The sequence below is a fragment of the Cuculus canorus genome, chromosome 3 (genome assembly GCF_017976375.1).
Source record: "Cuculus canorus isolate bCucCan1 chromosome 3, bCucCan1.pri, whole genome shotgun sequence".
In the NCBI taxonomy this organism is placed as follows: domain Eukaryota; kingdom Metazoa; phylum Chordata; class Aves; order Cuculiformes; family Cuculidae; genus Cuculus; species Cuculus canorus.
Window position 1 is genome coordinate 80361328 of NC_071403.1, and position 27581 is coordinate 80388908.

Here is a 27581-nt window from a genome sequence, read left to right on the forward strand (position 1 = left end):
GTGAGTGAGAGTTAATGGATCAATCTGCTGTCTCTTGTCAGTGCTTTTACTGTTGACTTCTGGAATGTGTTTGATGAAAAGAAAGCAACTTCTTGAGACAGAAGATACAGATGTAGCATGTTAAGGTTGGGACCTACATGAACAATAAAGCAATGTTATCTGTGCTTCGCTTCCCCAGTACTGCTTGCCAATACTGACAATAGAATAGCAGCAAAGCATTTCTTTTTTTAACTACCATAACTGCATATTAACCATTTGCTTTTTGGAGAGACAATCAGATACTGTGCTGGTGTTATCAGTGAAGGATGCCAGCTATTTAACTAGGAGCATGTTGCACAGCCCCCTGCTGCCTTTCGGTGGCCAGTGGAAGTTGCTTTCTGAAAAGTTGAATTAAAATGGAATTTGCAGGATTGCTCAGCTGAACCAAGCCTGCTGGCTCTCGGCGTTTTACGTGCTGCCCACTAGCAGAATGCCCAGGCACCATGCAAGTCTTTTGGGATGCTCTCTTTCTTTCTGCATCCCAACAAGGCAGACTGTTACCCAAATTGCAGTGTAATTTTGAGGTATGTGGGTTGTACCCACTCAGCGGAACGCAGTACTGTATGGAGGTACCCAGGCTAACTCTGAGAGTGCTGTAGCTGGTAATGCTGTGGTGAGAGCTATCCACAATCCGATTATATTCCACTCTTGGCTAAAGAGAAGACCAATACTGGAATATTGCTCTTCTGCATGAGCCAGGTTGTTAAGAGTTAGCTCTGATGTGCCCACTCGGTACTATGGATACCCTTGTGCTGTGTAGACATAACCACAGAGGCTAACCAGATCCATCGAGGTATTTAGGCATTTAATTCTCACTGAAATGAACAAGAGTTAAAAGCCTAAATACCTTTGGGGATTTGGGCCTAAGTGGCTTACAGAAAGCCTGTGGCACAGCAGAGGCTCAGATATTTTGACTTGGAGGCTAGTGCCTCTGATATGAAATCATTCTTCCTCTCTACATCTGGTAGCAGTTTGCGTTCACATTTCCCAGCTCGGGCCATCAAAAATATGCCCATGCTTAGGACAGGAGGTGAAGAATAATTTAGGTAATTGAAACTACAGCAGGAATGTGGTTCTGTCAGAGGGCTGTTGCCTGACCTGGAATTTAACCAGACAAGTAGAGCTTGGGGAAGCCGTGCGCCAGCTCTTGCCTTTCAGGTGCGCTGAAGTCAGTTTCTCTGGTAGAAGAGGGATAAATAGTTGATTTTATGTGTTTGTTGAAAAGGAAGCCATATTGCTGAGAATGAAATCAGGAGGGTTGCCAAACGCTTGCCTTGTTATCCACATGACTGTTTATCAGTTAGAACTAGAACTGAGACAATAATTCTTAATGGGTAATTCATATGACGAATATCTCCCCCTTACGCTAGGTTTGAATGGCGTATGAACTAGCCATTACTTTCAAATATTTATTTACTAGTCACAATTATTTGTTTAATACTGTGAATAATTCATGGCTTGTGGAATGTTTTCAGGCAGTTCTCTGAAAGTAGCCAATACCCAGGCTATTTTCATTGGGCAGAGAAGTAAATGTCGCCTTTTTCTGATTACGCCAGTGTTAACTGAGGATAACTTGAAGTCAAAAGGCTGGATCCTTCACTGATGTAATTTGGCGTAGCTCCATTTTTTTCAGTTGATTTCAAATGACTAGTGTTATCTTACTAGATGGTCCTGAAAAGAAGAATTGTATGAAGGAATAATGACTCCTGCACCATATTGTCCCAGGACTGGCTAAATGTACTGCATTTACAGTCACATCTTTTCATTAAAACCCTTATTATGTATAAATTAAAAATTTACCTTTAAAAATATCATTAAATATTAATATCTCAGTAGCTTACTAAAAAGTAGGCTTGCAGTAAATTATGCTTGTGTGATTGTACATACAAAGTGACAATTTTTGCAGAAATAGTTCAAGTTCAGTTTTTATTTGCAGGGCGAGGGGGAAAATAGTTTTGAGGACAAATCTGTGGCTTGTGTTGAGGTTAACGTGAAAAACTTCCTTGTTCAGTGTGCAGGACTTTTCAGTTCCAGTATTACTTTTACCATTACAAAATCGTCCCTTATATAAGTCTCACTGACGTCAGTGGAGCTTTGCCACTTGTATTTGCCTTATCAGATTTCCAATCCTTAAAGCTATTTTAGAAGACATTTTTAACTACATTCTCTGTGGTGCCCAGCTAATGATGGGAAAAGTAGAGCAGGGAATTTGTTGGATTGTGTCTCTGATTCTTGCACCAGTTGTCTGTGTCCTCCAAGGGTTGCATGTCAGAAGGATTTTGCTGGAATACCTCATGCCTTGTCTGTACCCTGTATTTATCCATCTCTAATCCTGTTCGATTAATTACATTAGTAAATCATAGGCAGTGATAACACCAGGGGAAGCAGGGAGGGGTTAAAGGCTTGGTCCCTAAAAGTAAATTTCTAAGTTGTTCCCCCATTTCCAGAGCAACATGTTAGGCTTGCATTCAACATCACTGCAAATTTCCCTGCTGAATCTCTACATATATGTGTTCCTGTTTAGTATTCCTTTTGTAGCTATACAGCAAAAGTGTACTGCCACTCAGATTGTCACCATAATCTGGCTGTGGTCTTGGCCACAGGATCTGTGCGTTCATAGCAAACTGGTTGTTCACAGTCTTTCATATGGAGAAGTCTTGTGCTTTTCTTTCTTCTCTTTCTTTCTTGCTTTTTGGTACTTCTGCTCCGCTGATGATATGGCTCTTAGAAATATAGAAGCAGAAATCAAAAAATCACATTTCAGAAAGCTCTGTTGCTTTTCTTTTTGCCAAAGTAGCACAACCAATTTGAATGTTAAAGAATCTACTCTGACGAAACGTCCAGATGAATGTCATTTCTCACTATGTGTAATTTACTAATGAGTGGATCCAGACAAACAAACTGAAGATCCAGCATGCCTTCTGGCTGCCTATAAAAATGAGGAAAGATAATGAAGTGGTGTGAATCAGGGCCTTTCTCTAGCAGCGAGGCATGAAAAAACTGGAAAACAACAGCTTTTGTGGATAGGTACCAAATATTAGCCCAACAGTTCTGTAACCAACCACGGGGGCAAACTGGTTCACAAACCTTGTTAGATTAGCTCATCTGGCTGTTTCATATTTTTTCATGTCTTAGGTTTCATGATTCTGGATGCTAATGAAGTTTCTGTTGTGAAATTTGTGTATGTTTGGTTTTTGACTTTGTAAAGGTGAGTGTGATTCTCAGAAAGTCACAGCTACTGACCTTTCTTTAATGACAAACAAATACAGGGGGCTGATGGATGTTGCCACACTGTTGGTCTCTTCTGTTGAGTGAACATTACTGAACAGCCTTATGAAAAGCAGTGGTGTCTTTGTGCTGCAGGCTGCAGTTCACTAGGAACACACCTGATTACACCAAGCTCTTTTTAAGGAGAGCCCTGCACACTGTCAAAGGAAAGTAAGTGTCAAATTGTAAGTGTAAGGAAGAGCAGATGCATAGAAGAAAGGTCAAAGAAGAGGAGAACCAATTAACCTGCTAAAACAGAGCATCTTTTGGGGATTTTTAGCAGAAAACCTCTTTGTCTTCTGATCTCTGTGATGGTGCAACCTTCAATCGGAAAGAACTGCTGTGACCTGAAAGATACGATTCCTTTTCGTATAAAGTCCTTCCAGACAATTCAAATGCAGTAGTTCTTCTTCAGCCATGTACTGTCATTACAACTGTTTCCTGGACTGTGATTCAGGGTTCAGTCCTGCAAACACTTCGTTTCCCATTTGTATTTGTACTTGTATGACTCTCACTTCCTGAAGAACACTCTTAAGAGACACAGGCTTGTAAAATTGTCCTTATTGACAGAGAGTGAGGGAGACAAAGAACACACACCGCACAGGGCACCTGGCTGCCCGTGTGTTGGTACAGTCACACAGTGCACTGCTGTCTGGGGACACTCATGTCGGTCCAGTGCAAACCTACATCAGGATTGTGTTATGGTGGGCTGTTTCAGCAAGACAAAATATCCTGGGCATGGTGTCACACTAACTGTCCCATGCCCAGCAGGGAGGTGCCTCCAAGGGGTAGGCTGTCATTAGCATTAGATTTGAGATCAACGGTGTACTTCTGAAATGAGTCTCCTAGTGATCTCCACTTAACTGCACATTTATGACGCAGAGCAGTCATGGAAGACATTAATTGGATTCCTTGGGGATGACGCTAAGCTGGTGGATGTGCTTCAGGACAGCACCTGGCATGGGGCTGCTTGTGCTGCTACTGCCACTAGATTGCAGATAGGTTGAAGTAAAGTACATCTAGAATGGAAATGCACAGTGTGGGTGTCAGGTCCTTGGCACCAGTTGTTTCTCTCTGTGTGTCCATTCCTGCACTACTTGCTACTATAGATATGGTCAGAGATACTGGAAGTCCAAACTCAGTACATTGACCCTTCCTCTTTTTTGGGCCACGCCATTCAGGCCATTTTCAATATGTAGGTAAGACTTTGGGAAATGAGTTTTCCTTTGACAAGACTCTCCGTATGCTTACAGTGATTTCTGTCCATAAATACCTTGCTGAATGGGTGGTAGGTCAGATCAGGCAGCACCAAACATCAACCTCTCTTACAGTTGCAAATCTTCAAGGTGTGTAAGGGGCAAAGGGTGAATTTCTTTCGTTCTTCCATTGTTGTATGACATCTGATCACATCTCACGATAGTCCTTTTCCTCTTACTTGCTCTCATAATTATCAAACATGGCTCTTCTGTGCTGCCTCTGGAGACTGATACTGTTGAAGCATGTAGTTTAACTCTCCTATTGACCCTCTGGGGGAAAGATAGGAAGAAACACTGAAATTAAACGTAGGTGGGGTAGCAGTGATAATTATGTTGGATCATAACTTCCACTGATCTAATTAATGCCACCTAAGTTGTGGCTTGTGCAACTGCCTTGATTTATTGGTCGTATCCACAGTTTGTAGAATGACGTTTTTGCAGAAGGCCTGTGGCTCTGATACATGGAGCGATAGAAGTCATATTTCATGAAAATCATGTGGCATAGTTACAGTACGTGTAACAGTTTGAAAGGTGCCTGTTCTGTGATGCTCTTCAGAGGCACTGTAAACTGGTGATCCAGATGGGATTAATGATATAGGCTGTACAGCCCAATTAATTTGTTTCCAGCCAAAATCTCTTCACGCTCCTCTTAAAATTGTGTTTCCCTATCGAGTCTAGTCTAACAAGCTCTAGGTGTTCTCAGCATTAAGTGACAGTAAAAGATGACTCTCACTTAAGTTCCAGTTTATGTATTTGTTTTATTACTCAGGATATGTCTGGATTTTACAGCTGAGTATGTTAGGAATTTAGTTACAAGTTGAAACCGCTTTATAATGCGTGGCTATAAAGATCAAAGGTTGCAAAACCAACACTGGAGAGCCAGGTCCTGCTCTTCCAAGGCTCATCAATCATGACTTAGTTCTGGCCCATCTCACATAATTTTCCACCATGTGCTGTCATTCAGACAAATGTTTACTCATAGCAGTAGACCAGAGACTCCCACAGCCCTTACGCTAAGTATTGCCATCAATTTCTGACAGCACTTCTCTTTTTCTGTTTACTTGGTATCTCTTTTTCCTTCTCAGTTCTTTTTTGTTTATCTCGCAGTAGATAATTTGAAGTATATGGCTTCTACTAGTGGCACACTGGGAGTTCTTCTTTCTTCCAGGTGGGCAAAAATCAAGATCAATATATAAGATCAGGATAAAGATCTCCCTTGATTCCCCCTAGGTATCTGCTGAAGACCACTACATTTGCACTTGCTGAGGTTCTGCATCCCTCTGCCAGCCTGTGAGTTAAAAATAAAGCAGGAGAAACCAAAGTAAAGGCTTTATTCATCAAATCTGACCATACCCTCTATCTGATAGGTCACTATCAGATCAAAGGTTGCAAAACCAACACTGGAGAGCCAGGTCCTGCTCTTCCAAGGCTCATCAATCATGACTTAGTTCTGGCCCATCTCACATAATTTTCCACTGATAGGTCACTATCAGATAGGAAGAGTCAAGGTGAACCAGGCTCTTTTTGCACCAGTGCCATCAGTCTGCTCTATGGCACTGGGCATTATCTTTATTTTTGGTTTCTCATCTTTGTTTCTCTTTTAATTGTGAGCCCCTCAAGTAAGGGGCAGTCTTTTGCATAATGGAGCACAAGCAACAGTCTTAGGAGACTTCTTGATGCCACCGTAGTATGAAAATTATCTTTGTGCAATTCATCATCCCAACTTTGCTTGGGAATATACAATGCTTATTTCTTGTGAAAGATTCCTTGGTGGGAGACATAAGAACAACTGGTAGGCATTGGGATATTTGGTAATGCTGTTTCTTTAGGTCTTCCTAAATGACTTTTGTCCAAGATATTCATTCTGTCAAAAACTGAAATTCTGTCATTCTGTCAAAAACTGAAAAAAAGTCATCTGTAAGAAAAAGTATCGCACAATCTGAAGCAAAGATCTTCCTATATTAGGTTTTCAAACTTTCAATTTATTTATTTCAAAAAATAAAGTAAATTTAAAAAGTGAGCAGTGTTTTGAATGCAGAAATTCAGACGTTTCTGCAGAAATATCTACAATATTTAAATAAAAATGAGCATCTATATATTAGAGTTAGCATCAAAAGGTAATTTCAGGTTTTTGTTTTGCCCACTTTGGTGACAGAGTTTGAGAATGTCTGTAGCATAAAATGTGTTTTAGTATTTTTGAGACCTGGAAGCTTTCCTGACTTCCATTCCTGAATGAACTTTTTGTGAAACGCCAAGGAATAGAATGAGTTTGTAGTCAAATATCATTTAAGTTACAGGGTTAGAAATGAGAATTAATCTGTTCAAATAACTCATTTGTTTTCCCTCTGAAATGTCTGTTTCTGTACATCCAGCTTTGGTTTTCTCAGTCCATGCTGCCCATTGCTTGTAAGGACTGCAAAGAGGAATAATAATTAATGTAATTTACCTGTTATTGTGCCTGTCAGTCTCATGGCTGGAGGGTAAGATTTCATATTTGAGAATGAAAACTCTAATTTTCAGAAATTATTCATGAGTCTGGATACTTGTTTTTTTTTTTCACCATCTTGTCTTTGGATATGTGAAAGAAGCCCAAAGCACTGAGCCTTAGTTTTTTTAAGGTGCCTGAGAAAGGCTTCACAGGCAGAACTGTTTCCTGTTCTACTTTATGCCTTTGAGGGTGCAAGAAAGTTGCATCAAAAGGGAAAACAGCAAAAAACTTAACAGGTAAGCACTGGTGCATTATCGTTCTGAAAAAGCATTTTTATGCAAATGCATGTAACAGTTAAAGCTCATGTTATGTTGCTTTTGACTTTTGTAACTTTTGGGGTGTGACAAGATTTAAACTTTTCATTGCATGCCAAAAATATTTCTTAACATAAAGTTACTTTGACTGGCTAATGTAATTATGTCGATTACTCACAGGGATTCCACTTTGTCCTGTGCTTTGTCTTATTAATGTATTTACTGCTAGGACGAGCTGGGGCCAGCGTTGATATCACTATTCAGATGCTTCTTGTTGATGCTGTTCACCCCTGAAGAGTCTGCTGTTGGTTTCATGGAGGAAGACAACAGGCATCTGGCTCACTTGAGCACTGGGAATGACAGGAGCTCCCGGGGTAGGGTAGAGCTGGATGTAGAGGTAGGATTTGAGCTGGCGGTGGCTGCTGAGCTGGGTGAGTTGTACTGGGTGAAAGCCCCGTGGACTCGTGAGCTGTGTCACTAGCTGGAAGGAGCCCTGTGAATAAACTGAATCAATACTGGCTAGGGCTTCTAGGTGTCTTGAGTGGGGAGCAGGTTTGTGCTTGTCCTCACGCATAAGGATATGGTGGAATCTGGAAATGGTTCTGGAATAAGCTCGTGTTTGGCAACAGTGGACTCCTCTCCCTGGCTTTCTATCTGAGGCCAGCTGGGATTGGGTTTAGAATTTGGCTGTTTGTTTGTTTTCATTGAGGAAAATATATAGGTTGTATAGCATAGGGTTGAATTTTTTACTGACACTCAGATGTCTTTTAATTTGCAAGAGTGCAAAATTATTTCTCCCCATTGGTCCCCATAACTTCTAAGGGAGTTATTTTTCTGTCCTCTTAAGGCAGAACCTGGATGTCCAAGATGCATATCCCCTGTGAGCACTGGACCACGTGGGTGCACCTTTCCCTGCCCTCCTGGGCAGGGGTATGGGCAGATGTGGAGACCTAGAGCCTCAAGCTGATTTAATCTGTACCTGCCTCTGTAACTATGCCTGGCTTCCTCTGACCCAAATTACCTAACTCAGCTGGTATTTCCTTCCTCATATTCCTTCCCTTACATCTACGCATCTCACCTGCTATAGTTTAACTGGCTGCCGTGAGGGAGTTGGGGAAACTGTGTGCTAATGCTGCACCCACCTCTGCCCTTCTCCCTGCCTGGCTTAGAGACACACTGTGTAAATGGAATTTTTAACATCAAAAGTTTCAATTACAGCAGGAAATGTCAGGCCGACAGAGTGCGACTGTTCCAGGTTTCCCATAAGGAATACTCCCACTCCTACTATTTACCCATATGGAAAAAACAACCTCTGATGGTATTTTTTTAAGTTCTCAGGTAAACGGAGCTGAATGGTATCATCACATACACAGCAGGCTTTCTACAGGAGATGAAAAAGTGTAAATCATAGCACAGGGTCCAGAGTCTTTACAGTGCCTTTTTCATGAAAGAAAATCCTGGGATACAGGCTAAGTGGGATGGAGGCTGTTTAAAAGGCAGCTTAACCTCTAGCAAGTTATCAGTCTTGTGGAAAAAGGAACAGGATGGGAATGTCGATCTCAGAAAAGGAGATCAGATGGAAAGCAGCGTAATGTACACATAACACTGGAGAAGCTTGGTTACAGGGAAACCTTACTGGGGTGCTTTCTAGGAGATGCGAATTGTCAGTGCAATGACCAGCAGAGCTGTGCACCTTCAAGAAGAGCCTGTCCATGTCTTCTTGGTACTGTTTCTGAGATAGCTGAGACAGGAATGGGTTCTCTCCTTCGCCTTCTCCTCAGGCTGAGCAAATCTAATTCTCTCAGTGTCTCCTTGGTCATTGTGACCTCCTGCTCCTAATCATCTTGGTTACTGTCTCCTTGATCTAACATTTCTTGCAGGTCCCCAGGTGGTGTAAAACTCAGCTTTTATTGGAAGAAATGCAAGACTTTAACCATGGCCTCAGAGATCTACAGCCATCTTGGGTCTTCCTTGATAGTACAGAGCTACTTCTGAGATAGATGATACAGCCACTTAATTCACTACCACTTTAGCAGGGACTTCATCATTTGCCTCAAGCAGGAACAGGTCATGCTTTTAATGATGGTGTTCAAGCTGTGGGATTGTCTTGGACATACTGGTTCCTGAAATCACATCTGGGGCTTCCAAAAAAAAGCCTGGAGATCTTCAGTGGTCAAATTAAATCAGTAAATGTGGTAAGGAATTTGAAATGTGAGTCACCTGGGTCTTCAGAGTAATTCAGTGTATCCCAAAATCAGGCTCAGTCAGCACATTGTCTAGCAGAAGACTTTTTGCTCTTGAGTTTTCAGAAGTGTTTAAGCTCTCTAGCCAGCTCAGCAAACTGCTTCCTAATGGGAAGTGTCTGTCTTCATGTGTGCTGTATATATAGATTGACACTCATTTACGGGAGGGAAGTTTTGCATGAGGTCAGTTGTTAATGTCATGTGAAACCTCATTGTATTTCTCTGCAGAATGGCACAAGATCATAGCACAGCACGGTATGTTTTGCAGACGTGGTGGTACAGTGCTTCTGCTTAGGGCGAGTGGGAACACAAGAATTTAATTTAATAGCAAACGGTGAGGTTTCGGAATGTGTTTTTATTCCATAGGAAGATGAAAGCAATCCCTCTTGAAATATTTCATGAAATGAAAATGAAAGAGAAGGATAACTTTTTTAAAATAACTATTAGTTTGCTGGTTAAGGAATTCACCTGGGCAGAGGGAGCTGTACGTAGAACTTGGTGCCCTCTATCAAACGGAGCAGGAATTTTTACCTACATCCTGTGTGTGAGCCTGGGTGGCAGTGAAGAGGACTCTGTCCTTGGCAGAACTTGGGGACATTTGGGATGGGCGGTATTCACACCATTACTTGGGGGGATAGAAAGGGAACAGAACTATGTGTCAGCAAGCAAATCCAGCCATAGGTTCATCCATGGGCACTGTCCTCAGCAACTCAGCTCACCCCTGGCTCACATGGCACTGGGAAGACCCTCTGGTAAAAAGAGGAGCAGGATGAAGGACATGAGATAGAGTGGGAGAAGATGTCCTCTGAGATCTTTATCTCCCAATACAAGTTTAATAGATGTCAAGGGTTATGTGTTTCAGTTTTATTTTTTTTTTATTATCTATGGAAAAAAATGTAGCACTATACCTCATGATATAAAGGGGTATAGATTTAAATTGGTAGGAGAAATTTGCAGCTTCTGTAAAAAGATGTAGCTGTGAAGTTACTGAAATCACACCAAATTATAGCAGCTAAGGATACAACAAATCATTTTTAATAGTATCATTCTTACATACAAGAAAATACAAGGAAATGGGGGTAGGTCAAGGAGAAAATGAAGAAAAAAGCACAGCACAGAATTTACAAAATCTTGTCCATCACTTTTTTTTCCGCTCTGCATGGAAAACATCTGCATGTTACAAAACACTTTGATGTCTACCATACAAACTCTGGGCTCTCCTACCCGCTGAATGGTACATTCACAGGGCATTGCTTCTCGGGTGTCAGCTGCCCTCGCTGGGAATAAGCAGGCCGAATGTTGCTCTGAGCAGCTGAACATACACCACCTGCTGATTCCAGTGAGTTCATTCCGCTTGTCTGCAAATATTAAATATTGAAAGGGTTGCAATTATTGTTCCTTTGGAGATATTAAAGTTTAGAAGCTGCCTCTAATGACTGATGTATAGCATTAGAGTGTGATCTTTCCATGGAAAGTTGATGGCTACCACAAGATAAACCTTGTGTGGGTAAAATAAATAATGTCTTTCTCTTAGGAGCTAATGCATGATGTTTGGTTAGCAAATGCTGCCAAATCCAACGGGAATATACCTGTAATTATACCAGTGAACCAAGTAACTTTCTAAGTTCAGAGATCTGCTGGGTGAAACACTGACCAGTAACGCAGGGGACCAGCAGAGATGTTTGCAAAGGTCTCTGCTGGGGCTTTATGTCTACATGTAAGAACTTGGCTAACCAGTTCTGCTTCAAACCTTTGTGCTAAAGCAGCACCGCCTGTGCACACGTGGAGGTCTTCATGTTCTTGTTGCTTGTTGGAGGTGTAGAAACAGCAGTGGGTTCCCTGTCTTAGGGTCAGCCATAAAAAGCATCTTAGAACAGTGCAAAACAGATGAACAAGGAGAAAAGGATGCACCCAAGGCCAATTCTGTGTGTAAAACAACTGTGGTTTTGATTTGTTGCAGCAGCTCACTTGGGATAGGATTCATCTGGCTGTATGTGTACATGTACGGCTGACCTAGAGCTAAATGGTCTTCACAGCTGTCAGGGGGTGATACTGATCTTATCCTCAGGAAGGCATCTGCTGTAGGCCAGGCGATTTGCTCCTCAGAAGTGCCTACTCACTCCATTAACTCTGGTGGGAGTTGAATGTGGCTGAGCAGATGTAGATACCAACATTGTTGGGAGTTAGGTGAGAAAAAAAACATCCTTTGCTGCAAGGCGAGTGGTGATCAGGATGGTTCCTAGGGAAAAACAACAGGTCAATGAGCGCAGGGTCAGTCAGACAAATCTGCTTGAAGTGCTGCTGACCTCTCTCTAGCCTAGTCCAGTAAGCAACAGAATTGTGTGTTTGAAGAACTGATACCGAAATACTCAGTTACCTTTCGCCAGCTGCCCAGCTAGTACCAGGTGTGGCATTGTTTCTAGGTTGCATTTGTCGAGAGTTGAGTGGGGAAAAAGCTAGAAATAGTCAGCATTGGACAATTTGTGAAAAATCCTGTTCACTGATCCCTGCCAAACCCTGTCCCTCCAGCAAAGCCAAATTTAGCAGTGTCATCAGCGGTGATGTGCTTTAAGTGATTATGTGTTTAAGTGTACTACACTATATGGATAGACTTGTCCCAGAGGGAGAATGTTCCCTTTTGATCTGTTCTGCAGATCCTTTGTTGTCAATTTGTGGATGTGTATACCTCGTTTCTTCCACACACTGACATCAGTGGAAACTCCACACTTAGATGGGTGCAAAATATGTGGTACTTGGATGCATCACGGTGATAAGAGCTCTGAACCGCTAATCATGGAGGAAAATTCCCTGTCCTGCTCCTACCTCATTGTGTCATTGAGTGTTACCTAGCAGAAGAGAATGATTCTATGAGGTATGTTCTTCTGAGATCACTGAGTTTTTTGTATGGTGAGACTCACCATACCAATATGAGTCACTTGAAGACTTCAATTAGTAATTTATGAAACTAATTAGCAAGATATTAAAGCCCTAGTGCAGTGACATGCTTCTGAAGTGATCTGATGAAGGACTTGTAATGCAAAGTATTGTATCAGATAGGTTGGTAATAAAGCAAACTGGTTCATTCAAAAGAATATAGTTATTCTGCGGTTACCGTCCTCTGACATAAATTCAGCACTGTAGCAGGGCTTAGCACTGTATGACATCAGTATGTGAAGGCAAAGGTTTTTTGATGGGAATGGCAACAGTTTGTATGTCACAATTAGGGACATATGAGGCAGGACCACTATTTTTGTGTAGCTGAAATTCTGCAGAACTCTCAGGGCTACATCTGGACTGAAGTTGGGTCAGAGGATCCCAGCACAAATTTCTGTGGCGGGGCTAGCTTTAAATTCCAGATTTTGGGTGCCAGGTGCACTTATATCATCAGACAAAGGAATGCCCACATTGTCCAGCAGATATGCCCACTGCTCTTTGCAAACTCTCCAGCTCATACTGAAAGGTCTCCTCAGCCAGCATTTGGAGAGGGGCGATGGAGATTCAGGAAGGGAGGAGGGGAGAGAAGTACAACTAATGCCACAATATATTTGGGCAAAGCTTTCCTTCCTTCAGGTTGCCTGACTCAGACATGCATACAGTCTAGTGTGTACTTTAGTCTAAGACAGTCCTCCGAAAATGTCCTAAGCTCAGCTCTTCCTCAGTGCAATACCAAGTCTTTGAGCCCAAGCAGTGGCCAGCTTAGCTGCTGGAAATGTGGACAGAAAGCAGGTAAGTCACAGGGTTGTGCACACTTGAACTGTTTTGAATCCCACTCATTACACAATGATGTAGAAATAGCCTTGGATTGTGTTTTAAAACTGTTTAGCCCTGACCCGCATCCCAGTGAAGTCAATGAGATGTTTGCCAGTGACTTAAATGGACTCTGGAACAGGTCTGCAATGTTACTGGTGCCTTCAAATACTTCCTTCACCTGTAGGATGAAAGTCCTTCTCATAAGTCAATGGGCCTCCTTACTTCTTCCTCCCCTCTCAGTTTCCATGGGCCCCTAGCATGGGAAACTCAGCCTTATTCATCTTTGTATTTCCATGTCTCTGATTCAGGCAGGTTCTGGGTATGTTCCACATAGAAGCCTGTTATCTTTTCAAATGGCAAAAAAGAGGGGGTTTTTCCATAGTCACATAGTTCTTCCACAGAAATGTATTCATGAGAGTTAAACTTGCCCAAACTATGTTAATGTATGTGGTTGGCTTCTGTGCCAATTTTCATTGTGAATAAGATGCAAAATAAAAGGGCTCTTGTGTCTCCCTTTCCTCCTCCCTGAATCCCTCCCATAATTTTGAGTTCATAAGCCCATTTTGTATGCGAATCAGATCAGGAGAGGAAAGGCAGGGGATTACTTTTTCTTTTAAACTGTGCCTTTGCTATATACTACTGATAGACACACGAAAGTCATGACTGAAGCAAGGAGAGGTTCATACAATGGGACTGGATCTTATGTTTGGTGTAAGTTGGGATAACTCCATTTGTCCTGAGCAAACCATGCTAATTTACGCCAAAGGAGGACACAGCCTTTCCTCACCAGGGACTCTCTTTGTTGCTGCATTGTTATTCTAAGGTATTTTCATCTGACAAGAGAAATGGTATCTCTTTTTAATACAGATGTTAGGATTTAGTTTGATAGTCGCCTTCCAGAGCCTGCACCATGTGTTACCACAGCAGGCACAAAACATCAGCTGAGTTTAGGCAGCTCTGTTAGCCAGATGGCTATGAAACATGCATAATACAAGCTGTAGCTATTATGAGCCATTTCTCTTTGGTGCATGTCCTGACAAGCTGCTGTTATTAAGTTTCAGTGTATTTCTGTTAATGTTACCTACCTATTTTCATTCCTGTATGCTGTCACATGGAGCTGGTTGGCGTGGTCTTGGGAACTGGGCTTCAAGGCTCCTCCCTGTGAAAGCTGCCAGCTCATTTATTTGTTTCTTTCCAGTGGTTCAAGCTGGTGCGTTATTCAGAAACTTCTGAAAGAGTGGGGTTGGGTAAACCTCTGATTCAGTTCATTTGAAAGCACCCTTGAAGTCCTCCTCCACATTTTGCCCTCCTGTGGCTCTAAAATAGGCTTGACAAAGCTAATTTGGAGCCCATTTCTGAGAAATCTTTAGTGTTTCTGTTAGAAATGTCCCTCAACTTGAAGACCCCTGCTTTTTTTTTTTTTTTTTTTTTTTTTTTTTTTCAGAACCGTAATGCTTCTGATTTGGGCCCTCACTCCCTCTAGTCTTTCTTTCTCAGTTTTAGTGGACAGAAGTGCAGAAGGAGAGGAGGAAAACACAGCGTGAGTTGTGAGGTGTGAAGGTCAGGTGGTAAGAAGATCTCTTATATTTTATGCTTATCCCAGCATTACTCTGCAGGGGCAGTGATTGCCAGTCCAAATTCTGCTCTCCCGATGCCTGCTTAGTTTCTCAAACCCGTTAACTTTGCAAATGGTGGTGAGGACATGGGAATCTCAAAGGAGCTCTGACTACTCTCTGCTTTTGATCCTGCTGGTGTCATCTCCCTACGTTTATCAACAGAAAGAGCTGTGGTATAGGAGCTGCTCTAGGCTGTTTGCTGGTGGTATTACCCTTCTGGGATGGGTTGCATTAGATGAGGTGGTTTGACTGATAGCTGTAGGCTCTCCTCAGCCCACCTTTGTCCTGTAGAAAAGCTGCTGATTCTGCTGCAGCTACACAGGAGTCTGCACACAGCCAACAGCTTAGACCATGAGCTATTTCTCTGCAGATGGAACATACTTCTACATGCCTGGGCTGAAAGGACAGTGACAGAAATGTGCTAAGTGGTTATATTCAGCTGGAAATAGTTGGTATCTAAGTGTTATTCCTGACAAGACATTTAGGTTTTGAAGATAATACATACTATGTAAGATTAACAGATGGACTAAGGAAGCTCTTTATAGAACATACTTTCAGCAAGCAAGTTCATTGGTTTGCCAGTTTATAGCACCTCTTATATGAGTGACCTGCATACAGAGACTTGTTTCTTGTTTATATGAGAATAGTCATGTTAGCATCCAAAAAAGTGTAATCTTAAGATTGGCTTAAGAAATCCTGAGATTTTCACATCTAGAGCTGGGCTAAAGATGCCTTCTAGCTTTTGCATCAGAGGTACTCAAGTCCTTGCATTCACAAAGGATAAAAATTAACTTTAAATCAGAGATGAGGTTCTTAGGTAGTAAAATTATTTTAGCGGAAAGTCACTATGTGTAGTACTACTCACTATAAAATTGTAGGAGCTGGTCATTCTGGAGAAATTGGGCAAGACTGGATATTTGAAGAAATTATTCACAATGCAAGGAGAGCCTTTTGTTCATGTGCAGCTGAACATATAGCGATGGCTCTAAATTACTCTTTGCAAATATTTTGTTATAGTGGTGGGTGCAAGGCCTTTATGGGGCGGATGCTACAAAAATATGAAGGCACTCACAAGCTCTTTGGCTATAGTAGCCTCCTGCAGTGTCCTCAGAATCCCTCTGTGACTTGACCACATGAGCCAAGGTGCTGTCCCTGGAAGGCAAGGTCTCTGGGAGATGTTACTGGGTCTCTTCAGCTGCTTCTTTTTGCAATGCAAGAGAGAGGAGCGAATGCATGGTAGTTGTTTTGTAATGGACAGCCTGAGAAATTTCTATCACAATTGCAATCTGCTTAGGTGGACTTATGTTCTCTTTTTGCAGTCCATGAAGAGAAACAAAAAGTCCGGCAGGCAACAACTAGATTATTTCAGAAACTCTTTGCTTTCCTTTCAAGGAAGTGCTTTTTACCATGATACAAGTCTACCCAGTCCTGCAGACTTTCTTCCCTTGGACTTGGATCACATTTCCAGTGTTCCTGTCCTTTCCTGAGATGGGGTCTTCTCTCATATCTCAGATGTTTATACTGAGATCAGTCAGGTGTTCATCCAAAAGAAACAGTGTCTCAGGCTCTGATGTAGACCCTGAGCTGTGCCCAGGAGAATGGCCCAGGGGACGTGCTCACCCACCCACCCACCCACCTCTGGGTGTTCAGGAACTGTAGCAAGACTTTGGATAGTGTGTTTACAGTACATTTTGCAGCTGCAAAAGGGAAAAGATTTTCTCTGCAGTTGTACGTAAATTGTTATGGAAATGAACAGTAATGATGTTCTTGTTTCAAGAATTGTCACAAATGCTTGGTTTTGAGGCCAATCATTCAGCTCTTGTTATCTTTAGGAATCAAGATTTTTATCTGTCTAAATTACTGCAGTGTTTCTCCGGTATTTGAAGGTGGTTCTTCCTATTTGTGGGAAAAAGAAAAAAAATTTAAAAAAGAATCAATCTTTGTTTCCCAAACTATCAAAAGCTTATTAGCCTCGGGCAGATCTTTTTATCTGCAAGGAATAAAGCAGATATGTCCAGATCCCCAGCCAGTATAAATTAGTTTAATGCTCTTGGCCCATAATTTTTTCTCATGCAGTTTTTCTCATGTGGGATTTAGGCGGTTTAAGCATCTTCTTGTCTTCATGTGTCAAGTTTGAAACTTAGCAGAAGAACCATTAGCTCTGGCTCTTGGAGAGCTTCACCGAATTCCACTCTGGTCTCCAATGCCTACAGAGACAATGGAATGAGGTTGTGAGTCTTTTGTCATGTAGCCAAGCAAGACAATTGCTTTGAAGGATTGGTGGAGAAATACAAACTCAAAAGGTGAAGAAGGAAGTTGTGGAGCTGGGCTCAGGTAGTTCCAGATATAAGCAGCATGCATATGTGTGCCTCTCAATTCATTGCAAGGCTGGTGCAGTTTTATCTGATGTTTAGGCTGAACTTCACTCCAGGCAGTGGCTGCCCTGGAGAGCTGCTGAAGGTTTAGGCTTCCCTGTTTCCCTGCTTCCTGGATGAATTGACTGGTGCTCTGGTGAAGTGAAGCATGTCTCCAGAAAATTGGGTTGCCACATGAGATGAATAATGTTTTCCTCCCAAAATAAAAACTACAACTTCCACTTCCAGTTGTTAGATTGACTAAGGAACATAGAATTGAAAATTATAATGTTCATAGGACACACCGATTCCTCTGCCAAGATTCACATCAAGAAGAGGATAAGAGCAGTAAAGAAAGCCAGCTCCCATGGTTTTGGGGTTACTGGTAGTGTGGGGCCCTCTTCCTTTCCCGAGGGGACAGTTATGCTGGCAAGGAGGAGTGGTGGCATCAGGTGAAGAGGTGAGGATGAGGGACCTGTGGTCATAGGTGTCGCAGGTGCTGGCAGCCCTGCCTCCACTCCCTGGTGCACGGGAGGAAACCTGCCTGAGTCAGCTCAAATCCCTCTGGCAGCTCCCAGTCCCCTCCACGTGTCCCCTGAGCAGGACCCTGCCTTAAAGCCAGAGCAAACCCTCATGATCCAGAGGTGACTTCTTTGGGGATGGGGGTTTCAAATCAAAGCAACTCCGTCCTTCTGTCTGAGAAGGTCAGGTTACTGCAGTTCTCTACCCACACTTTTTCCTTTTTTTTTTCTTTTAAGGGTGTGGTATATTTTGTAAGTTTTATGTTTATCAAGAAGTTGATTGTGTAAATAAAATTGTGGCCTTGTGCACCAAATAGCTGGGTTATGATTTCCTGGAGAAGAGCCAAGGTGGTGTGTGGGAGCATGCCAGTGTTAATATGTTCACTTTGCTAAGAAATTCAGCATGTGTGAAGCAGGGAGGGAGGATGCTCTTCCAGCTGTGGCACTGGTTAACTCTTCCTTGGCACCACCGTGTATCCGCATGCCTCTGCCAGGCTTCCCCAAGGTTCACAAACCATATGTGCAATCACCAGTAAAAGGGGCTGAGGCTCTCAAGGGCTTACCTGCAGCCTGGCAAAATCAACCTGGGACTGTGCAAAGCTCAGGATCCCACCCTGATTTCCCTCCTGTGTCTGGAGCCCGGTGTTTTCTCTAGCTGGTGTGTGAAGGCTGTGTGGCACAAACCTCAAAGGAGCCTCTCAGAGGGGCCAACTCAGGCACGTGCTTAGGGATGCCAGGGCAGGGAAAAGGGCCTTGGGCTAAATAAGAATAAACTCCGCAGCTGTAATGACTTTATTCCCTATTTACTACTAAGTGCTACCCAAAGTTTATCCTGTTTATATCCTGCAGAGGCAGCCAGAGTTTTTCTTCAGTGGCTCTTGAAACAGCAGCTGAATCATTGAATAGTTTGAGAGTATTTTCTGCAGAGGTTAGTGCTGCAGAGGGGAAGCCTAATGTCACTGAAGACAATGGGAGGATTACTACCAGGCTTTGACAGCACCAGAATTATGCTTTGGTTGCTTGTTTTGTTACTTTTTCCCTACAAATCATGCAGTCCTTGTCTCAGAGCAGCTTGTATCTCCTCCCGCTCATCCTTAGGTCATTACATTCTGGAAGTATTTAGCACAAATGAATGGAGAAAACATAACCTCCCACTTTCCACCAAAAGGGAAATAATGATTCGGCTACTTCTGAAGACAAAGCAAAAGTCCCGAGGATGCATGAAAGGACTTCATTTTGCCAAACAGCAGGGAGTAGAGTTAGCTGTGTTACAGTGGGGAGGGGGTGGGGAGCCTGTGTGCGTGGGGAATTCTTGCAACTCAGACAAAAATAGTGACTTCCATTATTTACCTGCCTAAGCCGGAAACCTTCTTGCATTTCAGGCATTTATTGTAATTCCTCGCATAGCTGGGGATGATAAGCCCTGCTAACTAGTCATTGCATGCTGACTGAAAATGATAGTTAATGTACACCGTCTACCCAAACAACTTTCTTCTTTAACCCTTTCAAACTTGCTAGGTTGGAGGTTTGTTGTTTTTTTTATCAGATAATATTGCTGCCGATCAGCCTCACCTCAACCCTCTGTCCTCATAAAATTCAGTTTAGTGAAACTCTTTGATCGCAGTCTAATCTATATGAGAGACTTCTCAGAGCAGTTCACACGTCTAAGATACAACGACAGTTATGGCTCAAATTTCAAAGGAATCAAAGGGAGCCATTTGGCTAACTTCCACTAAATGTCACTGAAATTTGGATGCATAACTCCTATGTGTTCCTTGAGTAGGCTAGATACTGTGGTTTGAGGCTATTAATGATCCCGAGCTGTGGCCCGTTGCAGTCAGTGGAATTCTTTTCTTTGTTCACTATTTTGCATTATTTAGGCCCAAATACCACAGAGGCAGAAGGGCTTTGCTCTTAGGGGAGCATATGGAAGAGGAAGCGCCCACCTAAAGGTTGGGGTTTAGGCAAGGGGAGCTTACCTTTTCTGTCTGCTTGTGCATATATCCATGTTTTCCTCAGCCATCTCATCTCACTGCAACCGATGCGGCTTTGCCATGTGCAGGAGTGTGCTCAGCTGTCCCAGGCGCCTCATCCCATGCAGGCTGTCCTTTCAGCAGTGTGTAGCATGTATTATGTGGGCTGGTGTGTCCATGGGCTTTGTATGGCACACCGAGGTCCAGACCTGAGGTCACAGCTGAAATGCCTGATGGAAACATTTAGTAATTTCAGTTCGTGGGGGAAGAGAGAGAAAGAGTTTGCAGTTGGGTTCCTGCCCAAGGCTGTTTGCACCAGGATGGTGCATCACGTGACTCCCAGCAGGCTCTTGTTCCAGGGATTTGGCAATGTCAAAGGTACAAGGTGGATGTTGATGTTTGGTACCAATGTTATATAAATGCAAGTTGTGCAAGCTGATTTTACAAGACGTGGGGAAAGACACATCTTTATCCAAGGGCAGGAATTAGCCCTAACTGCAATCTCTTCCCAGCCATGATACAATAACAATACTTAACAGGCATGTAGTTCTTAACATCATCAAAGCGATGTACAAGCAGCAACTAATTAATCCTCACAACACCCCTGTGAGGCAAGTATTACTATCTCCATTTCACAAGTGGGGATGATGTGACTTTGGAAGGTCAAGTGACTCGTCCATAGCTAAACAGTCTGCAATGGAGCTCATTAGTTCCTGGCTCACAGCCACTGTTCGATGTACTTGCCCATGCTATTACTGTATTTTATTATGCAAATCCCCATGGAAATTAGAAGCCCAAAGCAACCCACAGACCTAAACATGATACCTTAGATCTAAACACTGGATACATTTCATTTGAAATTGGTTCCGGAGGCCTTCCAATAGTTTTACTGGATTTTGGATGGCAATGGAAAAAACCATAGTGACTGTCATGCCTGGAAGTCTCCAAGAAAAATAGAGGTCATGAAGATGCTTGTTGACAGCTATCCAGCTTTAACATTGTTTGCACAGGCTCTTCTGTGGCCACCAAATAGTGCCAGGCTAGTCAGGTTGTCACAGATATCAGTAAAATGACAAAGAAAAGTTCAGCCTCAACTCTTGCAGGTGTATTTCAAGCAGTGAATGGAGTGAGTTGAAAGCAGTGAATGGTCTGCCTGGTCCCTGGAATACTATTTGGCCACAAGATTAATGCTGGCTGAAGAGACAGCCCAGGAAAGCCAGTTAGCTGCAGTGAACTGGGGTCTGATTCAGACATGATGGTTTTTTTCAGCATTGGCAAGCTTTGCTCAAAAGCTAATGTTGTCCATGTAAACTGACACTATTTTAATGGTTCATAAAATAAGCCACCCCTCATTTTGCTTACACAATGGCAGTTCTTCTGGAAATTGCCAGAGATTTTGCATGTGCAAGGAAAAGAAAGGATATGCACCATGTAATGTTAAATCAGGACTGGTTCTTGGCTCTGTATTTTATGGACTGACAATGCACTGCTAGATTTCAAGAGGGTGTCATCATGCCACTGAAAGTTATTTACACTAAGACACCCTCCAGGAACTGGGTCACAATTTTTTCTTTCTTGAGACTTGGCAGTGATCTCAAGGTTTACTAGAAACTGAAGAGTGGATGCCTATATGAGATGCCAAAACCAACTTAGATGTAAGGGGAACTGGGCCCTGTGCCACAGATCAGTGTATGGCATGTCGGACTCCAAAGTCAATGGGATGGGACTTCACTGCTTTGTAGTTCCAGCAATCGCTACTGGTTGTCCTTTGCATTCTGAACAGGTGAATGACTACCCAGAGGCAAAGCACGACAGGATCAGGGCCAGATCTTCAGCTAGTGTCAATCAGTGCTTCGGCTTCAATGGGGCTGCATCAATTTGCCCTAGGAAAGGGCGTAATGTGGGAAACAGAGATAAAGGAACTCATGTTGTAGCAGCCTATATCCCATATAATTGCTTAAATAAGAGCACAGCCCCAAACAGGTTTGCCAGATGCTGGGGTGATGCAGAATCAATCCCGCATTTTACAGGCACGTTTATAAACCCAAATGGAGGAAGCTTATGGCCAGAATGAGCTCACCTCCTGCTCGCTTCAGCAACACAGCTTGGGTACTAGCTGTTGGGAAGGATGTGGTGATATAAACCTCAGAACATATAGGAGGCCTTCCATACTGGTGAGCTATGCTCAGGCTATGCCTCCATATCTCCTCTGCTCCTATGACCCATGATAGCTGGAGTGAAGCCAGTGCAGGTCTGTGAGCTGGAGCAACAATCATACCTTTGTTTTGCTGGGCAGATGAATAGATAGATAACAGTGAGTTAATGGATGGCAGCCCCTTCCCCCAACAAACATGAGTCCTATCACTCACCTCCTCCCCCAGCAAAATGAAGCCTCGGGGACAGAGAGAGAGTGCAAAGATTAAAACTAACCCGTTGCTTTGGAACTCCTCAGTGAAAGGGGGTGATAAGAGCAGGCTGAGATCAGGAATCAGATTTCAGGGGTAACAAATGAATAACCAGAAAACGGAAGGATGCTGAAATGGTTATCAGAACAGAGCGAGATGGTGAGTGCGTCCCAACAGCTTCTCTTTTGAAAAAAGGAGGAAGGGTGTTTCTCTTGCAGCAGCTACTGACGCAAACTGCTGTTCAGACCACTTTGCACCTACAAAGACCCTGGAAATACAAAAAAGCATCCCAGAGCTCTTGTGGAAGTTTGGAAGCTGTTACTCAAGTACTGTTTCCGTGCTGGCAGATTCATGGGAGCTGTAAGCCCCACTGTTCCTTGCTCTCGCTGGGAAGTGAACAGCACTGGAAAGATATGAGAAGTAAACAGGGCTCATGCAGCAGGCTGTTGCTGAGACTGGGCAATGTCATTTCAATTTATGAGCCCTCCTCTCAAAAGACTCCATAAGGGAAGCCTGAATGTAAAAGCCCACATTCTTATAGCTCAGAAGCATTGGAAAGACTGCCCCCACCTCTAGAGAAGATTAAGATTCAGCAGCGGAGGCTTCATGGAAGTGCTCTAAAAGTAAAGTTCACAACTCTACAGATCTCACAAAAGGTTGTTGGAGTCACTGTGTGATCCAAGTAGTGTATTCCCTCTGTTGAAACATGGATCTTTCGTATATTCTTTGCACAGGACAAATTATCAAGAGTCAGCAGTACAGTGAGAGAGAGTCTTCAAGAAGCTTTTCCTCTTTTTGGGATGGTGAGGAAGGGGGAAACCACTTGCTATCTTTCACCCCAGTGGAGACTGCAGGGTCTTGTTTAACTTGGAGGAGGAAGGCAGACAGCTGTGGCAAGGTTGCAAGGTTACTTCAGCAAGCGCACAGTTAGCAGGTTTCTGCCCGTTATCTTGGTGATCTGGATGAAGCTATGAAAGAGGCTAAAACAGGTAAGGAGCATCCTGGGGCCTTGTCCCTCCTGCCTGGCATGGGGTGACCTTGGCTGGTTTTGATTCTGTCTTTAAAAATAAGGGTAAGCCTGAGGAAAGGGAGGAGGAGAGATCTGCCTTTGGGAATTTGTTTTCCCGTTCCCAGTGGGTGAACCTGTCTACTTACTCACTTGGGCATATAGTAGTTAATACAATTTCCTTGATAATAACAGTTCAGGGGTTCTGAAAAGCCAGCAGGTGAGAGCCAGATAAACCAGTTGTAAAGGTATACATTGACAACTCCTTGGATGGCCCCAGCCATCTCCAGCAAGGCTGCAGCAGCACTGGCTGTGGGGCTAAAGACCTGTGTCCAGCTGTTCTCAGGACCACAGAACTCCTTTGAGACAGCACCAGTGCAACCTCATGATAATTCATTAGCCTCAATGGGTGTCCTTTACCCTCTCACACCTGATGGGTAAATAGGCTATGATCATGGTGTTTTTCTTCTTTTGAAACTGTGGATTTAGAGCCTGCATTTGTGCCCAGGATTTGCACCTTCAGCGTTTATGTTCTTGTGCGTCTCTGGGCAGACCCCAAGGCCAGCTGGTGCCATTGCAGGGACAGGGGTTTTAAAAGCTGTACTGGGTACCATGAAACTTGGGGAAGAGTTGGAATATTAGGCATTTTTCCTGGCAGCTACTTTAAGAGCCATTTTTATGTGACATGAAAAATTGCCTAGGTACAATTTTTTTTTCTGTTGGGAAATAATTCTGTATTACTTTTTTTTTTTTTTTATCACTAGTTATAGTGGGACAAGACCTCATGTGAATGCCATTATTTCGGTGTCAAAGTGACATACATCATGCAATTTTTCTTTCTGGCAAGAGCTGTAGTGCCTTCACTATTCTAACACACTCAAAGATGTACTTCCTTTGTATGTAGATAAGATGTTAATTGCAGAGCAGTAAGGGTGAGCAGGATGGTAATTATAGTCTTGCTTTTTATTGTTCTTATATAATGCTACTCTGGATATTTTCCACCTCAGCTGTGGCTCCCAGCCTGCCCAGTCTTCCTGTTTCAGTATGGACTTTGGATCCCACAGATTCAGGGATACATGGCAAGATATCACAGAATGGCTCATTTATACCTGCCTCATGACCATGCAGGTACAGAGGCAAACTTCTGTTTACAGGTTTTGCCTTTGTGTGAAGCCAGGGATAACATCCAGTGTTCTTTCCATAGCCAGGTTTCTAGATCCTGACCCCAATGCTGGATTCTTAAAGCTGCAGATTTTTAAGCATGCTTGAAACCTGAACCTGGATTTCACCCGAAACCTTACAAGCAATATTCACACTTTTGTTAAATCAGAAATCACTCAATAACATTCAGTTGTCCTGTGCGAGAATCTTCCTTTTGCAGAATACAACCACCACAAATCTAGCACTTCTCTAGAAGAGCTGGGCTGTGGGTTGTGCATTTGTTGTGCTCTGTGGGTTTTCTGGCTGTGCGGCAGTGCTGGTTGAGCCTTGCAGGTGGGCTCAGGTGTATGAGGATATTCCCTCAAGATCAAGGGGACTAGGCTTCTAGAAATCCCCAACTAGCAGGTTGATTCCTCAGGTCCTTTCAGGTGAGATTTCCAAGCTGGGAAGTCAAGGGTAGCAAATGAGATGTACAACACCTTTTCTTAGGCTGTGTGTTATTCTTCCCTAGTAGTTCTTGACAAGTTCTGCAAAATGCCTTCATAAAACCTTTCCCTGAGGTGAGAGTATTCTTGCAACTTGGAGAGGCAGAAATCTCTACAAGACCTCAGTATGTCCTACAAGGCGTTTCACGCCTGATTGGGTGTTAATAGCAACATTCAAGGAATATGAAAAAAAACCCCATTCTTTAGGATTTCATCCCATGTCCAGCAAAGATACCACTTCCCTTATGATTGCATGTTTAACTCTTCTGTGATACTTCGGGAAGATAACAAGAGATAATAGCACACATCTCATGACATAACTGGTAGGGCTATCACACTTCTCCCTCACCACCTTTGCAATGCTGGGTCACGAATTCCTTTGGTATATGCATGTAGAAGAAATAGCATGCTGAAACCTGTTAGCACTACAATGACATTATTATTAGTATTACTGTATTAACATTGCTGCTGCTACTAATATGTTAATGAGTCATATCATTAATAGATTAAGAATGAATTATGTACTGAGGTAATGTGTGTTACGCATTGATTTCAAGTGAAGGTCATTTGCAAATGTCATGCATGCCTTACTATGGGGATATATGTCCCTGCTTAGGAACTTCGGTGCTAGAGAAACATTTGGCATTACTCCTGTTTTCCTAGAAGTTTTCCACAAATTGCTACTTATTTTAGCCTTGTTTTCATTAGTGAAATAAGAAAGGACCTAATTCTGTATTTTTTGAGGCCCAGAATTTCCCATTAGTTTTGAAAGGAACAAGAAAAAAAAGAAAAAATACAGGGCCAGGCCTCAAATGTGCTCTTCGAGGTCATAGGTAAAAGACAGTGAAGCAAGCCTCTTTCTGACTGCTGTGATTTCAGGGAAAATTCCCAGAGAAACTCCTTTAGCATGGTAATATCCATAGGCTACGTACTGTGGCCTGGACAATACTTCAGCAGCATGCCTCACGCAAATTAATATTCCTCAGTGTCAACAGAATGATATTTGATTTATATTGTGAGTTTGAAATTTGATGCTGTGATTTAATTTTTTGGAGGAACTGTGTTCCCTTCAAGGGGAAATTCTTGTTTAAGAAAGAAAGGAGGAAAGGAAGGGGGTGGGGAAAGAAAAAAAGAAAATCACTGGAATGATAAAGGTTTCGATAGTATTATGTTACCGTTTGGATAAACTGACAAAACAGCCTACTGTGACTCGGAGAGTCTAATTTTGTACATTTTGGCAACTTCTTAAAGCAGAAAATGAGAGCAGTACTGTCAACACGGCTTTTGATATTTCTCGGTGTTTATACTAGAGATGAAAGTGCATTCTGAATTAGGGTGGAAGGCAGCAGGCCAGATTCTGATTTTGGCGACAAGTGGTGATAAACGCTGCAGTTCTAACCCCCTGTAACAGTGGGTAGGAAATGGTTCTCCTGTTGCACAAGATGTTGTGAGATTTCAAGTTTTTTCCATTCCGCTTGAAAGACACAGGATACATAAAGGGTTTGTTTTTTTTCTCCTTACCGCAATAAACCAGTAGGTAGCCAAGTCACTCGCTTGGTGTATGGGAGACCCTGCATCATGTTCCTGCTCTTTCTGGTTCAGTGTTCTGGCCTCTGGACTGCAGAACTGGTCTTGCTGTTACCAGTAAATATTTCATGACTTATATCCAATATGAAATGACTGCTACAGGAAAGCAATATCCAAGAATGGCCTCTTGCCTGGGTTTTAAGATATCCCTCTTGGATACAGGAGGTCCAAGTTCAACTCCCTCATCTGTATCAGACCTTCCAATGCATGTCATCTGTGCTGCAGCTGAGTGCTCCAGCCATTGGCTGCTCTGGGCAGGTTTGTTTATGTGTGTTTTGACCGCAAGTTCCCTCCTTGGACTAGAGAAACCTTTTCCCATTGGAAGTTCTGCTGAAGTGGATATGTATAAACAACCCCCCAAAAAAACATATTGAGGGGAGATGACAAACTATCAGAACCAACTCTCTGAACAAATATGTTTGCCAGTGATTCAGATTACTCTCTGTGCCATTGTGTGTTTTTGCTAAGATTTAATGGAAAGAGCTATAAATTGTGGTTATGACTAAACAGCAAGAAAGGTATCTGTCAGGCAAGTTCTGCTGCCCTTACTCATATGCAGTATTTGATTTCACAGGTTGTCTTGGCTATTTCTCTGGACTATCCCTGTAAGGCTGCTCTGCCCTGCTGCTCTCTGCCTCCAGCAGAAAGGGAAGAGGGAGCTGTGAGTTCCCGCAGTCTTTGGTAAGGCACAACTTCCTTCCACAACTAATGAGAAAGGCTTCACCTCTTCTCCAAACCTTCTTGCCTGTTTATTTATAGAGGCAAGTATCCAGGCAGTATGGGTAATGCTTCAAACCAGACTTGGACCTGAGATGTAGGCTGGTCCAGCTCAGCTGCACAGTAGAGTTTTTGTTGGGTGGAGGCATCTTAGTGTTCTGCTTAGGACATAATATCTTACCTCTAAATAAATGGTCTGCCCTGCAGGGTAAGGTGATTCTCAACATAAGTGAGGCTAGTGGAACTGAGCTTATAAAAATATCTGAGCAGAGGAAGAAAATAACTGCTGTTTTCCAAGAAGATGCGTTTTTCTATTTTAATTTTTTAAGGCTGTGATAAAATAAATGTTGTCTATGATGCAAAGCTGAAGGGTTGACCAGAACTTCCTTTGTGGTCACGCTCTTTTTTTATTGATTGATTTTAATTTCTCTAAATTTGTCAGGCTCACAAGTGCAGTGG

The 27581-nt window shown here is 42.8% G+C and overlaps 2 long non-coding RNA genes across 2 annotated transcripts in view; one reads left to right on the top strand and one right to left on the bottom strand.

Annotated features, from left to right (window-relative positions):
* LOC128851763 (uncharacterized) overlaps nt 1–27078 on the top strand; it is a 171927-nt gene extending 144849 nt beyond the window's left edge. Inside the window, exon 3 of the long non-coding RNA XR_008449195.1 lies at nt 26980–27078. This is a non-coding gene — a long non-coding RNA (uncharacterized LOC128851763). The remainder of the gene's footprint in view (nt 1–26979) is intronic.
* On the bottom strand, nt 10575–20062 carry LOC128851762 (uncharacterized). The gene is made up of 3 exons (XR_008449194.1): nt 19768–20062; nt 14383–14526; nt 10575–11786 (listed from the first exon to the last, which is right to left on the bottom strand). It is a non-coding gene; the product is annotated as an uncharacterized LOC128851762 (long non-coding RNA).
* Nucleotides 27079–27581: the final 503 nt, after the last annotated feature.